General features: G+C 39.3%; 1 long non-coding RNA gene across 1 annotated transcript; it reads left to right on the forward strand.

The window, feature by feature from the left end:
• The first annotated feature begins 2884 nt into the window (after nucleotides 1-2884).
• LOC148348993 (uncharacterized) lies at nucleotides 2885-5834 on the forward strand. The gene is made up of 2 exons (XR_015847305.1): nucleotides 2885-4571; nucleotides 4725-5834. It is a non-coding gene; the product is annotated as an uncharacterized LOC148348993 (long non-coding RNA).
• Nucleotides 5835-5942: the final 108 nt, after the last annotated feature.

The following is a 5942-nucleotide window of genomic DNA, read 5'->3' on the forward strand; positions in this document are numbered from 1 at the left end:
GAAAAGAAATGTCAAAAAATAAAAATGGATTAAGACGAGGTCACTACGGTGACGGGGATCCATGTCCACCCCTTGACGTCTCGAGCACAACTAACGTGCGCTCGGCAAATCGCGCTGTATATACGCGGAGAAAGGCGTTTGACCGTCACACGCGTAACACGCTAATTTCACGTAATAACACCGCGATACAGGCGCAGAACATGCTATGACCGTGCTCCACCCACGATTACACGCTGAAATTTCGCGTCCTACCCACGTGTAACCACGCCCTGGCCGCGGCCAGAGCACGTCGTTCCGCGTCATTTCCGACCGCGTGTAAAGCACTGCTGTATCTCGTCTGTATGGCGATCTCAAAGCGTCCAACAGCGTCTGCTTCCCGGGCAGAAATTTCTGGCCGTGATTCAGCCTCGATACAGACGCAAATGGTCTCACAAAGCCTGCAAACAAGCTGGAAATTGGTGTCACCTGTATTGGAGCAGAGAAACCTCCAAACCATGCGGGACGTCCGGCTCTCCAGGACCAGGTTAGCCAGCCCTACGCTAGCGCCACAAAACGAGCAATTCGACACTATGAAAGACAGACTCGTCGTTTTGCGATATGCAGTCAAATAGTTTCTCTTTAAGCATGCATTTATCGAAGATTTTGACGATTATCACGTAAATGTTTTTGTGTGCCTTAAGTTTTGGAAACTCTTAGATGCCTTTGCAAACCTGTCGTTCGTCTTAAACTTCATTTGAAGTCTGAAAAGTCTGGACTGCTAAATCATTGTAAGAGCGAGATATAAATCCAGACAATGATAAACACCTGTTTTATGGTAACCGCAACTGAAAGAATTTTAATTATTTTATTCGCTTGAAAACTATATTTTTTAAAACGATACGATGAGCAAAATCCACCAAATTGAATTCATCTCTAAGGGCGGCCATTTTGAGAAGTGGTGTTAAAGGACAATAACCAATCACTTGATTTCTGAAGCAGAGCCATCAATCGTTAGCTTGCGGTCAAGTTAACCCGAAATATTTCTTAAAATGCGTTTCCTGAGATTCTTTTGAACTTGTGCAGCGCTACAAAATACTATGAATCTCTTGTCGTTCACTATGGCTAGATTATCGAGAGAAAAAAAAAAAAAAAAAAAAAAAAAAAAAAGTAATCCCTCGGTTATCGCGGTTAATGGGGACCCAAACCACCCGCGAAAAGTGAAAATCCGCGAAGTAGCGACGCCCCTTCAAAAATGCATACATTTTTTTTTTTTTTTTAATTATCTTATTTAATTATTATTAGTTTTTAGACCTGCGAAGCTCTGAACCCGCGAACGTGGAACCACGAAGTAGCAACGCCCCTTCAAAAATGCTTTTAAAAAAAAAAATATATATATATATATATATATATATATATATACAAATAGATTAAAAGATGCTGTTTTTTTCGTGTTGACAATATTGATTGTTCCTGGGTTATTTATTGATGGAGTATTAGTCCCATCTGCTGGACACTTGCAGTGACAGCAGTTTTACTGTGTGATTCCTGGACCTTCGACTTAAAATGGGCTCGAGTAAATGCTACTAAAATTTCTCAACCTGTTCAGAAATATGATTTTCAGTGTTTGGTAGATTTATCTTCTTAACTCGTATTCTACAAACACAATAAGCAGCACATGCTATTATATTGTTTGAGTGCTTTTTCAGGACACTGCTCTTTTTTCTGTTGTAGAATCCGCTACAGATCTCTGTTGTGTTGCCCTGCTCGTGATCCTTTAATTCAATTTTAAACGAATACGCGCAACGATGAGGTTTTTAACAGATTGTTGTCAGGGTTGGGTAGGGTTACTTTAACTGGATTACTTTCAATTACTTTTGGATGACTCCAATACCAGATATGCTAATAAAAGACAAAAGAAACTAAATATGAATAAAATGACTCAATTTTGTGCAGGCTTAAGGAGTAACGGAATACACGGAACGGCAAAAATGATGTCGGCAATGCCGTGTCCAGCATGGTCGCCGTGGCGACCAGCTGGCCCCGCCCCCTGGGCACCAGCTGAAGCAGGTCGCCTAATTTGCGCGTTTGCTTCTTAAGGGGGGTTTTGCGGGTGCTGGCTCATTGCATTTTCTGTTCTGTTTTGTTCTGTCCTGTTTTGTTTGAGTCAGAGGAAACCTGTGTTTGCACGTTTTGAGTAAAAGCCTGTTTTGTTAGTATTCCTAGTCTAAGTTTCTGATTGTCTGTAAACCTTGTTTCGTTTTGTCCCATGAGTGTTGGACGACTTTTATTTTGCTACATAAAAGTACGGATCGTTAACGCAAATGAGTTCTCCCTCCCTGCCTCCTGTTTCCGTTCTGGTCCGGTTCTCCTGACAGGCAGGCCGTTTGGATTTATTTTCATTTTGTTTCTGTCGCATTTGATGTTCGTTTTGCCGGAGATCAAAGCCAGGAGAGAAGGCTTACCGCGTGTTGTGAGTCATCATTTCATTCATATTTAGTTTCTTTTGTCTTTTCTTAGCATATTTGGTATTGGAGTAATCCTAAAGTAATTGAAAGTAATCAAGTTAAAGTAACCCTACCCAACCCTGTATATATGTATGTAACATCCTACATGCCCACATTTCTTGTGCAAATATTGTGTAAATTATAACCTTTATCTTCTTTGTTTTCTTTTATCCTCGCTGTTAAATGTGAACCTGGAGTGCCACGTCCAATTTCGTTGTCACAATATGTTCAACCCATTTTGTAACAATGACATTAAAGGTATATTCTATTCTATTCTATTCTATTTTAATAGTCACTCAGGAAGAAGGGTGGAGAAAGTGGCCAGTAAGTATGAAATATTACCAGGGTTGGGTAGGGTTACTTTAACTTGATTACTTTCAATGACTTTTGGATTACTCCAATACCAATTATGCTAATAAAAGACAAAAGAAACTAAATATGTATAAAATTACTAAATTTTGTGCAGACTTGGGGAGTAACGGAATACATGGAACGGCAAAAATGATGTCGGCAAGCTGGCTGGATTTATTTTCATTTTGTTTCTGTGGCATTTTATGTTGCCGGAGATCAAAGAGATCAAAGCCAGGAGAGAAAGCTTACCACGTGTTGTGAGTCATCATTTTATCCATATTGAGTTTCTTTTGTCTTCTATGAGCATATTTGGTATTGGAGTCATCCAAAAGTCATGGAAAGTAATCCAGTTCAAGTAACCCTACCCAACCCTGCTTGTTGTCCCATGCGCACCATGAAGTACATAATCATTGTTGAACTTGACGAGTAAATATACAAAAGACGTCAGCCTGGAGTTCTTGGTTTGGTTCCTCGTTGTTGAGCTTGAACATAAATGGTCGTCCAATTAAAAAACTTGAAATTACCTGAGTTGCAGACTTTCTGCTAATTCTTGAAGTTACACTATTTTATACACTGTCTTATTTCACTTATGCTCAAAAAACCTTATCCTTTGTGTCACCTCAGCCTTGAGTGGAACTTTTTAAACGCCTGTGCTTTGGAATGGTTTTACTGTTTTCAGTCTGTGGAGATAATAATGACTTATCACCTCGCCTGGGGGCAAGGGCGATGACCTATCACCCTTCTCCCAATGCTTCAAAGGACAATTGGGAAGATTACATCAACACGGCGCGGACTAATCAGCCAGAGGCTTGATCATGGGGCGTGGACAGTCCATCCCATGTGTCAAAAAAGGGGCAACCCGGACGCCCCCATTGTCTCCTGCACACGATTGTAATTGGCACAGACAGAGACTTGATTATGTTCAACTATGTGATTCGGCTATACTCGACTCAATAACTTTCCGGCTTCTGGACATGCTCCGACTGTAAGGGTTTGGACAAGACACGTGAAGTGTCTTGGAGTCAGATTGCAGTTTAGGAAAATGTTAAAACCTTACACTCTGTAGGGATTCAAAATGAAAAAAAAAGCAAGGTCCTTCGAGATAAAACAATCGAAATAAACCAGGGCTTTGCAGGAAGAATTCTTTAGAGCGGGTTGTCAACGGGTGGGGTGGGACCAAAAAGTGAGTCATAGGCAAAATAATTCTAAGAAGGTGACTAAAATGGAGGGCAATTTACACTCCTTAACAGTACAGGGCAATCAAGCCCAGCTCGATCTCTTCTACCCGCCCAGTCAGGGACCACATCTCATTTTATTGTGCTTTGTTGGTTTTATTTCCCCCTTTCTGCTTATAATAATGGGTCCCGAGAAGATTAGTGATAAGAGGGAGAAAAAGTGGGAAAAAGAAAATGATTGAGACAGAGAAGGGAACAACTACGAAATAAGTAAATGGTGTTCGGGTGTCTGCCATTGAAACACTGCCGAAAGGTACAGCAAGTGAGTTTTAAAAATGTCATATTCTTAGCTTTCTACTCGTATAAACTTTGTTAACTACATAGATTTTCCAATGTTTGGGTACACACTCTGTTAATATTGAATTTATTTTGGTATCTAGCTATTTTAAAACAGATTTAAGGCGTCACGTGTACTGTATGCAATGCAGGCTTATATATGAGTATACTTGTATGTAGCTTTTTAAAGCAGTTTTAAGGGTCGCTAGTACGGTTTGCAATATAGGCTTTTATGCGAGTATACTTGTATGTAGCTTTTTTTAAAGCAACTTTTTTAGGGTCGCTCATACTGTATGAAATGCAGGCTTATATAAGAGTATACTTGTATGTAGCTTTTTAAAGCAGTTTTTAAGGGTCGCTAGTACGGTTTGCAACATAGGCTTATATGCGAGTATACTTGTATGTAGCTTTTTAAAGCAGTTTTAAAGGGGCACTCATACTGTAAGCAATGTAGGCTTATATGTGAGTATACTTGTATGTAGCTTTTTAAAGCAGTTTTAAAGGGTCGCTCATACTGTAAGCAATGTAGGCTTATATGTGAGTATACTTGTATGTAGCTTTTTAAAGCAGTTTTAAGGGGTCACTTGTACAGTATGCAATGTAGGCTTATATGAGAGTATACTTGTATGTAGCTTTTTTTAATGCAGTTTTAAAGGGTCGCTCATACTGTAAGCAATGTAGGCTTGTATGTGAGTACACTTGTATGTAGCTTTTTAAAGCAGTTTTAAAGGGTCGCTAGTACAATTTGCAATATAGGCTTATATGAGAGTATACTTGTATGTAGCTTTTTTTCAAGCAGAATTTAAAGGGTCCCTCATACTGTAAGCAATGTAGGCTATATGTGAGTATACTTGTATGTAACTTTTTTTAAAGCAGTTTTAAGGGATCACTGGTTCAGTATGCAATGTAGGCTTATATGTGAGTATACTTGTATGAAGCTTTTTTTAAAGCGTCACGTGTACTGTATGCGATGTAGGCTTATATGTGAGTATACTTAAAGATATTTTGGTTTTGCAGGTTTTTTTTGTTTAAAGGTAAATATATTCTACTATCTCTGCTATTAACTGCACAATCCTCTTATTTTACTACATTTGAAAAGTGGGATTTTCTTTCTTGATTTGGGTCACAGTGTTGTGGATTAACTGAAAGTCAGCAGTTTTGGAGCTAAACGGTGGCCTGTTGTGTGCAGACATCTGGCAGGATGTTATGAGATAATTGTTGATACAAGAAATCAAAAGTTCCCTCTCTGCCATATTTTGTCTCTGCGTATATTTTGGGGCGATGCCCAACAACGTCTTCTCCAAAAACAGCTTGTTATTAGGATGGGCTGGGGGAGAGAAGAGTGAGATCATCTTTCACTCAAAATTTGAAATAAGTTGTAAACACGAAATGCCTTGAATATCAGCGTGGACCGTCCTTGTTCAACTCAAAAAATCTAATGTTTTGGGAGGGTGAAAATGCAGACACATTAAAGAAAGGTTATACTGTCTCAGACTTTCTCTCCGACTTATTATCATAAAAGCAACCTCCATGTAGTATAAAAACGCAAGTTGTAAGCTGAACGAGGACCCAATCAGTTTAGAACACATGGAACAGC

This window comes from Urocampus carinirostris, chromosome 17 (assembly GCF_059441175.1).
Source record: "Urocampus carinirostris isolate Australia breed hairy pipefish chromosome 17, RoL_Ucar_1.0, whole genome shotgun sequence".
Lineage (NCBI taxonomy): Eukaryota > Metazoa > Chordata > Actinopteri > Syngnathiformes > Syngnathidae > Urocampus > Urocampus carinirostris.